Consider the following 14,838-nt stretch of genomic DNA (forward strand, 5'->3'; position numbering starts at 1 on the left):
ACTATAACTATATGTGACTCTGTCATGTAGGTATTACACACTATAACTATATGTGACATTGTCATGTAGGTATTACACACTATAACTATATGTGACTCTGTCATGTAGGTATTACACACTATAACTATATGTGACTCTGTCATGTAGGTATTACACACTATAACTGTATGTGACGCTGTCATGTAGGTATTACACACTATAACTATATGTGACTCTGTCATGTAGGTATTACACACTATAACTATATGTGACGCTGTCATGTAGGTATTACACACTATAACTATATGTGACTCTTGTCATGTAGGTATTACACACTATAACTATATGTGACTCTGTCACGTAGGTATTACACACTATAACTATATGTGACGCTGTCATGTAGGTATTACACACTATAACTATATGTGACGCTGTCATGTAGGTATTACACACTATAACTATATGTGACTCTGTCATGTAGGTATTACACACTATAACTATATGTGACGCTGTCATGTAGGTATTACACACTATAACTATATGTGACTCTTGTCATGTAGGTATTACACACTATAACTATATGTGACGCTGTCATGTAGGTATTACACACTATAACTATATGTGACTCTTGTCATGTAGGTATTACACACTATAACTATATGTGACTCTGTCACGTAGGTATTACACACTATAACTATATGTGACGCTGTCATGTAGGTATTACACACTATAACTATATGTGACGCTGTCATGTAGGTATTACACACTATAACTATATGTGACTCTGTCATGTAGGTATTACACACTATAACTATATGTGACGCTGTCATGTAGGTATTACACACTATAACTATATGTGACTCTTGTCATGTAGGTATTACACACTATAACTATATGTGACTCTTGTCATGTAGGTATTACACACTATAACTATATGTGACTCTGTCACGTAGGTATTACACACTATAACTATATGTGACGCTGTCATGTAGGTATTACACACTATAACTATATGTGACTCTGTCGTGTAGGTATTACACACTATAACTATATGTGACGCTGTCATGTAGGTATTACACACTATAACTATATGTGACGTTGTCGTGTAGGTATTACACACTATAACTATATGTGACGTTGTCATGTAGGTATTACACACTATAACTATATGTGACTCTGTCATGTAGGTATTACACACTATAACTATATGTGACGCTGTCATGTAGGTATTACACACTATAACTATATGTGACGCTGTCATGTAGGTATTACACACTATAACTATATGTGACTCTGTCATGTAGGTATTACACACTATAACTATATGTGACGCTGTCATGTAGGTATTACACACTATAACTATATGTGACTCTTGTCATGTAGGTATTACACACTATAACTATATGTGACGCTGTCATGTAGGTATTACACACTATAACTATATGTGACGCTGTCATGTAGGTATTACACACTATAACTATATGTGACTCTGTCATGTAGGTATTACACACTATAACTATATGTGACGTTGTCGTGTAGGTATTACACACTATAACTATATGTGACGTTGTCATGTAGGTATTACACACTATAACTATATGTGACTCTGTCATGTAGGTATTACACACTATAACTATATGTGACGCTGTCGTGTAGGTATTACACACTATAACTATATGTGACTCTTGTCATGTAGGTATTACACACTATAACTATATGTGACGTTGTCATGTAGGTATTACACACTATAACTATATGTGACGCTGTCATGTAGGTATTACACACTATAACTATATGTGACTCTGTCATGTAGGTATTACACACTATAACTATATGTGACTCTCTCATGTAGGTATTACACACTATAACTATATGTGACTCTGTCATGTAGGTATTACACACTATAACTATATGTGACGCTGTCATGTAGGTATTACACACTATAACTATATGTGACTCTTGTCATGTAGGTATTACACACTATAACTATATGTGACGCTGTCATGTAGGTATTACACACTATAACTATATGTGACGCTGTCATGTAGGTATTACACACTATAACTATATGTGACTCTGTCATGTAGGTATTACACACTATAACTATATGTGACGTTGTCGTGTAGGTATTACACACTATAACTATATGTGACGTTGTCATGTAGGTATTACACACTATAACTATATGTGACTCTGTCATGTAGGTATTACACACTATAACTATATGTGACGCTGTCGTGTAGGTATTACACACTATAACTATATGTGACTCTTGTCATGTAGGTATTACACACTATAACTATATGTGACGTTGTCATGTAGGTATTACACACTATAACTATATGTGACGCTGTCATGTAGGTATTACACACTATAACTATATGTGACTCTGTCATGTAGGTATTACACACTATAGCTATATGTGACGCTGTCGTGTAGGTATTACACACTATAACTATATGTGACGTTGTCATGTAGGTATTACACACTATAACTATATGTGACGCTGTCATGTAGGTATTACACACTATAACTATATGTGACGTTGTCATGTAGGTATTACACACTATAACTATATGTGACGCTGTCATGTAGGTATTACACACTATAACTATATGTGACTCTGTCATGTAGGTATTACACACTATAACTATATGTGACTCTGTCATGTAGGTATTACACACTATAACTATATGTGACTCTGTCATGTAGGTATTACACACTATAACTATATGTGACTCTGTCATGTAGGTATTACACACTATAACTATATGTGACGCTGTCATGTAGGTATTACACACTATAACTATATGTGACTGTCATGTAGGTATTACACACTATAACTATATGTGACTCTGTCATGTAGGTATTACACACTATAACTATATGTGACGTTGTCATGTACATATTACACACTATAACTATATGTGACGTTGTCATGTAGGTATTACACACTATAACTATATGTGACTCTGTCATGTAGGTATTACACACTATAACTATATGTGACTCTGTCATGTAGGTATTACACACTATAACTATATGTGACGTTGTCATGTACATATTGCACACTATAACTATATGTGACGTTGTCATGTAGGTATTACACACTATAACTATATGTGACGCTGTCATGTAGGTATTACACACTATAACTATATGTGACGCTGTCATGTAGGTATTACACACTATAACTATATGTGACGTTGTCATGTAGGTATTACACACTATAACTATATGTGACTCTGTCATGTAGGTGTTACACACTATAACTATATGTGACTCTGTCATGTAGGTATTACACACTATAACTATATGTGACGCTGTCGTGTAGGTATTACACACTATAACTATATGTGACGCTGTCGTGTAGGTATTACACACTTTAACTATATGTGACTCTGTCATGTAGGTATTACACACTATAACTATATGTGACGCTGTCATGTAGGTATTACACACTATAACTATATGTGACTCTCTCATGTAGGTATTACACACTATAACTATATGTGACTCTGTCATGTAGGTATTACACACTATAACTATATGTGACTCTGTCATGTAGGTATTACACACTATAACTATATGTGACTCTGTCATGTAGGTATTACACACTATAACTATATGTGACGCTGTCATGTAGGTATTACACACTATAACTATATGTGACTCTTGTCATGTAGGTATTACACACTATAACTATATGTGACGCTGTCATGTAGGTATTACACACTATAACTATATGTGACTCTTGTCATGTAGGTATTACACACTATAACTATATGTGACTCTGTCACGTAGGTATTACACACTATAACTATATGTGACGCTGTCATGTAGGTATTACACACTATAACTATATGTGACTCTGTCATGTAGGTATTACACACTATAACTATATGTGACGCTGTCATGTAGGTATTACACACTATAACTATATGTGACTCTTGTCATGTAGGTATTACACACTCTAACTATATGTGACTCTTGTCATGTAGGTATTACACACTATAACTATATGTGACTCTGTCATGTAGGTATTACACACTATAACTATATGTGACGCTGTCATGTAGGTATTACACACTATAACTATATGTGACTCTCTCATGTAGGTATTACACACTATAACTATATGTGACTCTGTCATGTAGGTATTACACACTATAACTATATGTGACTCTGTCATGTAGGTATTACACACTATAACTATATGTGACTCTGTCATGTAGGTATTACACACTATAACTATATGTGACGCTGTCATGTAGGTATTACACACTATAACTATATGTGACTCTTGTCATGTAGGTATTACACACTATAACTATATGTGACGCTGTCATGTAGGTATTACACACTATAACTATATGTGACTCTTGTCATGTAGGTATTACACACTATAACTATATGTGACTCTGTCACGTAGGTATTACACACTATAACTATATGTGACGCTGTCATGTAGGTATTACACACTATAACTATATGTGACGCTGTCATGTAGGTATTACACACTATAACTATATGTGACTCTGTCATGTAGGTATTACACACTATAACTATATGTGACGCTGTCATGTAGGTATTACACACTATAACTATATGTGACTCTTGTCATGTAGGTATTACACACTATAACTATATGTGACTCTTGTCATGTAGGTATTACACACTATAACTATATGTGACTCTGTCACGTAGGTATTACACACTATAACTATATGTGACGCTGTCATGTAGGTATTACACACTATAACTATATGTGACTCTGTCGTGTAGGTATTACACACTATAACTATATGTGACGCTGTCATGTAGGTATTACACACTATAACTATATGTGACGTTGTCGTGTAGGTATTACACACTATAACTATATGTGACGTTGTCATGTAGGTATTACACACTATAACTATATGTGACTCTGTCATGTAGGTATTACACACTATAACTATATGTGACGCTGTCATGTAGGTATTACACACTATAACTATATGTGACGCTGTCATGTAGGTATTACACACTATAACTATATGTGACTCTGTCATGTAGGTATTACACACTATAACTATATGTGACGCTGTCATGTAGGTATTACACACTATAACTATATGTGACTCTTGTCATGTAGGTATTACACACTATAACTATATGTGACGCTGTCATGTAGGTATTACACACTATAACTATATGTGACGCTGTCATGTAGGTATTACACACTATAACTATATGTGACTCTGTCATGTAGGTATTACACACTATAACTATATGTGACGTTGTCGTGTAGGTATTACACACTATAACTATATGTGACGTTGTCATGTAGGTATTACACACTATAACTATATGTGACTCTGTCATGTAGGTATTACACACTATAACTATATGTGACGCTGTCGTGTAGGTATTACACACTATAACTATATGTGACTCTTGTCATGTAGGTATTACACACTATAACTATATGTGACGTTGTCATGTAGGTATTACACACTATAACTATATGTGACGCTGTCATGTAGGTATTACACACTATAACTATATGTGACTCTGTCATGTAGGTATTACACACTATAACTATATGTGACTCTCTCATGTAGGTATTACACACTATAACTATATGTGACTCTGTCATGTAGGTATTACACACTATAACTATATGTGACGCTGTCATGTAGGTATTACACACTATAACTATATGTGACTCTTGTCATGTAGGTATTACACACTATAACTATATGTGACGCTGTCATGTAGGTATTACACACTATAACTATATGTGACGCTGTCATGTAGGTATTACACACTATAACTATATGTGACTCTGTCATGTAGGTATTACACACTATAACTATATGTGACGTTGTCGTGTAGGTATTACACACTATAACTATATGTGACGTTGTCATGTAGGTATTACACACTATAACTATATGTGACTCTGTCATGTAGGTATTACACACTATAACTATATGTGACGCTGTCGTGTAGGTATTACACACTATAACTATATGTGACTCTTGTCATGTAGGTATTACACACTATAACTATATGTGACGTTGTCATGTAGGTATTACACACTATAACTATATGTGACGCTGTCATGTAGGTATTACACACTATAACTATATGTGACTCTGTCATGTAGGTATTACACACTATAGCTATATGTGACGCTGTCGTGTAGGTATTACACACTATAACTATATGTGACGTTGTCATGTAGGTATTACACACTATAACTATATGTGACGCTGTCATGTAGGTATTACACACTATAACTATATGTGACGTTGTCATGTAGGTATTACACACTATAACTATATGTGACGCTGTCATGTAGGTATTACACACTATAACTATATGTGACTCTGTCATGTAGGTATTACACACTATAACTATATGTGACTCTGTCATGTAGGTATTACACACTATAACTATATGTGACTCTGTCATGTAGGTATTACACACTATAACTATATGTGACTCTGTCATGTAGGTATTACACACTATAACTATATGTGACGCTGTCATGTAGGTATTACACACTATAACTATATGTGACTGTCATGTAGGTATTACACACTATAACTATATGTGACTCTTTCATGTAGGTATTACACACTATAACTATATGTGACGTTGTCATGTACATATTACACACTATAACTATATGTGACGTTGTCATGTAGGTATTACACACTATAACTATATGTGACTCTGTCATGTAGGTATTACACACTATAACTATATGTGACTCTGTCATGTAGGTATTACACACTATAACTATATGTGACGTTGTCATGTACATATTGCACACTATAACTATATGTGACGTTGTCATGTAGGTATTACACACTATAACTATATGTGACGCTGTCATGTAGGTATTACACACTATAACTATATGTGACGCTGTCATGTAGGTATTACACACTATAACTATATGTGACGTTGTCATGTAGGTATTACACACTATAACTATATGTGACTCTGTCATGTAGGTGTTACACACTATAACTATATGTGACTCTGTCATGTAGGTATTACACACTATAACTATATGTGACGCTGTCGTGTAGGTATTACACACTATAACTATATGTGACGCTGTCGTGTAGGTATTACACACTTTAACTATATGTGACTCTGTCATGTAGGTATTACACACTATAACTATATGTGACGCTGTCATGTAGGTATTACACACTATAACTATATGTGACTCTCTCATGTAGGTATTACACACTATAACTATATGTGACTCTGTCATGTAGGTATTACACACTATAACTATATGTGACTGTCATGTAGGTATTACACACTATAACTATATGTGACTCTGTCATGTAGGTATTACACACTATAACTATATGTGACTCTGTCATGTAGGTATTACACACTATAACTATATGTGACGTTGTCATGTAGGTATTACACACTATAACTATATGTGACGCTGTCGTGTAGGTATTACACACTATAACTATATGTGACGCTGTCATGTAGGTATTACACACTATAACTATATGTGACGCTGTCATGTAGGTATTACACACTATAACTATATGTGACTCTCTCATGTAGGTATTACACACTATAACTATATGTGACGCTGTCATGTAGGTATTACACACTATAACTATATGTGACTCTGTCATGTAGGTATTACACACTATAACTGTATGTGACGCTGTCATGTAGGTATTACACACTATAACTATATGTGACGTTGTCGTGTAGGTATTACACACTATAACTATATGTGACGTGTCATGTAGGTATTACACACTATAACTATATGTGACTCTGTCATGTAGGTATTACACACTATAACTATATGTGACGTTGTCATGTAGGTATTACACACTATAACTATATGTGACTCTGTCATGTAGGTATTACACACTATAACTATATGTGACTCTGTCATGTAGGTATTACACACTATAACTATATGTGACGTTGTCGTGTAGGTATTACACACTATAACTATATGTGACGCTGTCATGTAGGTATTACACACTATAACTATATGTGACGCTGTCATGTAGGTATTACACACTATAACTATATGTGACGTTGTCATGTAGGTATTACACACTATAACTATATGTGACGTTGTCATGTAGGTATTACACACTATATATGTGACGCTGTCGTGTAGGTATTACACACTATAACTATATGTGACGTTGTCATGTAGGTATTACACACTATAACTATATGTGACGTTGTCATGTAGGTATTACACACTATAACTATATGTGACGTTGTCATGTAGGTATTACACACTATAACTATATGTGACGTTGTCATGTAGGTATTACACACTATAACTATATGTGACGTTGTCGTGTAGGTATTACACACTATAACTATATGTGACGTTGTCATGTAGGTATTACACACTATAACTATATGTGACGCTGTCATGTAGGTATTACACACTATAACTATATGTGACTCTGTCATGTAGGTATTACACACTATAACTATATGTGACGCTGTCATGTAGGTATTACACACTATAACTATATGTGACGCTGTCATGTAGGTATTACACACTATAACTATATGTGACGTTGTCATGTAGGTATTACACACTATAACTATATGTGACTCTGTCATGTAGGTGTTACACACTATAACTATATGTGACTCTGTCATGTAGGTATTACACACTATAACTATATGTGACGCTGTCGTGTAGGTATTACACACTATAACTATATGTGACGCTGTCGTGTAGGTATTACACACTTTAACTATATGTGACTCTGTCATGTAGGTATTACACACTATAACTATATGTGACTCTGTCATGTAGGTATTACACACTATAACTATATGTGACGTTGTCATGTAGGTATTACACACTATAACTATATGTGACGTGTCATGTAGGTATTACACACTATAACTATATGTGACTCTGTCATGTAGGTATTACACACTATAACTATATGTGACGCTGTCATGTAGGTATTACACACTATAACTATATGTGACGCTGTCATGTAGGTATTACACACTATAACTATATGTGACGTTGTCGTGTAGGTATTACACACTATAACTATATGTGACGTTGTCATGTAGGTATTACACACTATATATGTGACGCTGTCGTGTAGGTATTACACACTATAACTATATGTGACGTTGTCGTGTAGGTATTACACACTATAACTATATGTGACGTTGTCATGTAGGTATTACACACTATAACTATATGTGACGCTGTCATGTAGGTATTACACACTATAACTATATGTGACGCTGTCGTGTAGGTGTTACACACTATAACTATATGTGACGTTGTCGTGTAGGTATTACACACTATAACTATATGTGACGCTGTCGTGTAGGTATTACACACTATAACTATATGTGACGTTGTCGTGTAGGTATTACACACTATAACTATATGTGACGCTGTCATGTAGGTATTACACACTATAACTATATGTGACGTTGTCGTGTAGGTATTACACACTATAACTATATGTGACGTTGTCGTGTAGGTATTACACACTATAACTATATATGACGCTGTCATGTAGGTATTACACACTATAACTATATGTGACTCTGTCATGTAGGTATTACACACTATAACTATATGTGACTCTGTCATGTAGGTATTACACACTATAACTATATGTGACGCTGTCATGTAGGTATTACTATAACTATATGTGACGTTGTCATGTAGGTATTACACACTATAACTATATGTGACTCTGTCATGTAGGTATTACACACTATAACTATATGTGACGCTGTCATGTAGGTATTACACACTATAACTATATGTGACTCTGTCATGTAGGTATTACACACTATAACTATATGTGACTCTGTCATGTTGGTATTACACACTATAACTATATGTGACGCTGTCATGTAGGTATTACACACTATAACTATATGTGACTCTGTCATGTAGGTATTACACACTATAACTATATGTGACGCTGTCATGTAGGTATTACACACTATAACTATATGTGACGCTGTCGTGTAGGTATTACACACTATAACTATATGTGACTCTGTCATGTAGGTATTACACACTATAACTATATGTGACGCTGTCATGTAGGTATTACACACTATAACTATATGTGACTGTCATGTAGGTATTACACACTATAACTATATGTGACGTTGTCATGTACATATTACACACTATAACTATATGTGACGTTGTCATGTAGGTATTACACACTATAACTATATGTGACTCTGTCATGTAGGTATTACACACTATAACTATATGTGACGCTGTCATGTAGGTATTACACACTATAACTATATGTGACTCTGTCATGTAGGTATTACACACTATAACTATATGTGACGTTGTCGTGTAGGTATTACACACTATAACTATATGTGACGTTGTCATGTAGGTATTACACACTATATATGTGACGCTGTCGTGTAGGTATTACACACTATAACTATATGTGACGTTGTCGTGTAGGTATTACACACTATAACTATATGTGACGCTGTCATGTAGGTATTACACACTATAACTATATGTGACGCTGTCGTGTAGGTGTTACACACTATAACTATATGTGACGTTGTCGTGTAGGTATTACACACTATAACTATATGTGACGCTGTCGTGTAGGTATTACACACTATAACTATATGTGACGTTGTCGTGTAGGTATTACACACTATAACTATATGTGACGCTGTCATGTAGGTATTACACACTATAACTATATGTGACGTTGTCGTGTAGGTATTACACACTATAACTATATGTGACGTTGTCGTGTAGGTATTACACACTATAACTATATGTGACGCTGTCATGTAGGTATTACACACTATAACTATATGTGACTCTGTCATGTAGGTATTACACACTATAACTATATGTGACTCTGTCATGTAGGTATTACACACTATAACTATATGTGACGTTGTCATGTAGGTATTACACACTATAACTATATGTGATGCTGTCATGTAGGTATTACACACTATAACTATATGTGACGCTGTCATGTAGGTATTACACACTATAACTATATGTGACTCTGTCATGTAGGTATTACACACTTTAACTATATGTGACTCTGTCATGTAGGTATTACACACTATAACTATATGTGACGCTGTCATGTAGGTATTACACACTATAACTATATGTGACTCTGTCATGTAGGTATTACACACTATAACTATATGTGACTCTGTCATGTAGGTATTACACACTTTAACTATATGTGACTCTGTCATGTAGGTATTACACACTATAACTATATGTGACGCTGTCATGTAGGTATTACTATAACTATATGTGACGTTGTCATGTAGGTATTACACACTATAACTATATGTGACTCTGTCATGTAGGTATTACACACTATAACTATATGTGACGCTGTCATGTAGGTATTACACACTATAACTATATGTGACTCTGTCATGTTGGTATTACACACTATAACTATATGTGACGCTGTCATGTAGGTATTACACACTATAACTATATGTGACTCTGTCATGTAGGTATTACACACTATAACTATATGTGACGCTGTCATGTAGGTATTACACACTATAACTATATGTGACGTTGTCGTGTAGGTATTACACACTATAACTATATGTGACGTTGTCGTGTAGGTATTACACACTATAACTATATGTGACGTTGTCGTGTAGGTATTACACACTATAACTATATGTGACTCTGTCATGTAGGTATTACACACTATAACTATATGTGACGCTGTCATGTAGGTATTACACACTATAACTATATGTGACGCTGTCATGTAGGTATTACACACTATAACTATATGTGACGTGTCATGTAGGTATTACACACTATAACTATATGTGACGCTGTCATGTAGGTATTACACACTATAACTATATGTGACTCTGTCATGTAGGTATTACACACTATAACTATATGTGACGCTGTCATGTAGGTATTACACACTATAACTATATGTGACGTTGTCGTGTAGGTATTACACACTATAACTATATGTGACGTTGTCGTGTAGGTATTACACACTATAACTATATGTGACGTTGTCGTGTAGGTATTACACACTATAACTATATGTGACTCTGTCATGTAGGTATTACACACTATAACTATATGTGACTCTGTCATGTAGGTATTACACACTATAACTATATGTGACTCTGTCATGTAGGTATTACACACTATAACTATATGTGACGTTGTCGTGTAGGTATTACACACTATAACTATATGTGACGCTGTCATGTAGGTATTACACACTATAACTATATGTGACGCTGTCGTGTAGGTATTACACACTATAACTATATGTGACTCTGTCATGTAGGTATTACACACTATAACTATATGTGACTCTGTCATGTAGGTATTACACACTATAACTATATGTGACGTGTCATGTAGGTATTACACACTATAACTATATGTGACGCTGTCATGTAGGTATTACACACTATAACTATATGTGACGCTGTCATGTAGGTATTACACACTATAACTATATGTGACTCTGTCATGTAGGTATTACACACTATAACTATATGTGACTCTGTCATGTCGGTGTCACACACTATAACTATATGTGACGTTGTCATGTAGGTATTACACACTATAACTATATGTGACGTGTCATGTAGGTATTACACACTATAACTATATGTGACGTTGTCATGTAGGTATTACACACTATAACTATATGTGACGCTGTCGTGTAGGTATTACACACTATAACTATATGTGACGTTGTCGTGTAGGTATTACACACTATAACTATATGTGACGTGTCATGTAGGTATTACACACTATAACTATATGTGACTCTGTCATGTAGGTATTACACACTATAACTATATGTGACGCTGTCATGTAGGTATTACACACTATAACTATATGTGACGCTGTCATGTAGGTATTACACACTATAACTATATGTGACTCTGTCATGTAGGTATTACACACTATAACTATATGTGATGCTGTCATGTAGGTATTACACACTATAACTATATGTGACGCTGTCATGTAGGTATTACACACTATAACTATATGTGACTCTGTCATGTAGGTATTACACACTATAACTATATGTGACGCTGTCATGTAGGTATTACACACTATAACTATATGTGACTCTGTCATGTAGGTATTACACACTATAACTATATGTGACTCTGTCATGTAGGTATTACACACTATAACTATATGTGACGCTGTCATGTAGGTATTACACACTATAACTATATGTGACTCTGTCATGTAGCTATTACACACTATAACTATATGTGACTCTGTCATGTAGGTTTTACACACTATAACTATATGTGACTCTGTCATGTAGGTATTACACACTATAACTATATGTGACGTGTCATATAGGTATTACACACTATAACTATATGTGACGTTGTCATGTAGGTGTTACACACTATAACTATATGTGACGTTGTCGTGTAGGTATTACACACTATAACTATATGTGACGTTGTCATGTAGGTATTACACACTATAACTATATGTGACGCTGTCATGTAGGTATTACACACTATAACTATATGTGACTCTGTCATGTAGGTATTACACACTATAACTATATGTGACGCTGTCATGTAGGTATTACACACTATAACTATATGTGACTCTGTCATGTAGGTATTACACACTATAACTATATGTGACTCTGTCATGTAGGTATTACACACTATAACTATATGTGACTCTGTCATGTAGGTATTACACACTATAACTATATGTGACTCTGTCATGTAGGTATTACACACTATAACTATATGTGACGCTGTCATGTAGGTATTACACACTATAACTATATGTGACGTGTCATGTAGGTATTACACACTATAACTATATGTGACTCTGTCATGTAGGTATTACACACTATAACTATATGTGACGTTGTCATGTAGGTATTACACACTATAACTATATGTGACTCTGTCATGTAGGTATTACACACTATAACTATATGTGACTCTGTCATGTAGGTATTACACACTATAACTATATGTGACGTTGTCACGTAGGTATTACACACTATAACTATATGTGACGTTGTCATGTAGGTATTACACACTATAACTATATGTGACGCTGTCATGTAGGTATTACACACTATAACTATATGTGACGTTGTCATGTAGGTATTACACACTATAACTATATGTGACGCTGTCGTGTAGGTATTACACACTATAACTATATGTGACGCTGTCATGTAGGTATTACACACTATAACTATATGTGACGTTGTCGTGTAGGTATTACACACTATAACTATATGTGACGCTGTCATATAGGTATTACACACTATAACTATATGTGACGCTGTCATGTAGGTATTACACACTATAACTATATGTGACGCTGTCATGTAGGTATTACACACTATAACTATATGTGACTCTGTCACGTAGGTATTACACACTATAACTATATGTGACGTTGTCATGTAGGTATTACACACTATAACTATATGTGACGCTGTCATGTAGGTATTACACACTATAACTATATGTGACGTTGTCGTGTAGGTATTACACACTATAACTATATGTGACGCTGTCATGTAGGTATTACACACTATAACTATATGTGACGCTGTCATGTAGGTATTACACACTATAACTATATGTGACGCTGTCATGTAGGTATTACACACTATAACTATATGTGACGTTGTCATGTAGGTATTACACACTATAACTATATGTGACGTTGTCATGTAGGTATTACACACTATAACTATATGTGACGTTGTCATGTAGGTATTACACACTATAACTATATGTGACGCTGTCATGTAGGTA

The 14,838-nt window shown here is 34.7% G+C and overlaps 1 protein-coding gene across 2 annotated transcripts in view; it reads left to right on the forward strand.

Moving 5' to 3' along the window:
* prkcaa (protein kinase C, alpha, a) overlaps positions 1 to 14,838 on the forward strand; it is a 412,324-nt gene that overhangs the window by 357,470 nt on the left and 40,016 nt on the right. The window lies entirely within an intron of this gene.

The sequence above is a fragment of the Lampris incognitus genome, chromosome 5, assembly GCF_029633865.1.
Source record: "Lampris incognitus isolate fLamInc1 chromosome 5, fLamInc1.hap2, whole genome shotgun sequence".
Lineage (NCBI taxonomy): Eukaryota > Metazoa > Chordata > Actinopteri > Lampriformes > Lampridae > Lampris > Lampris incognitus.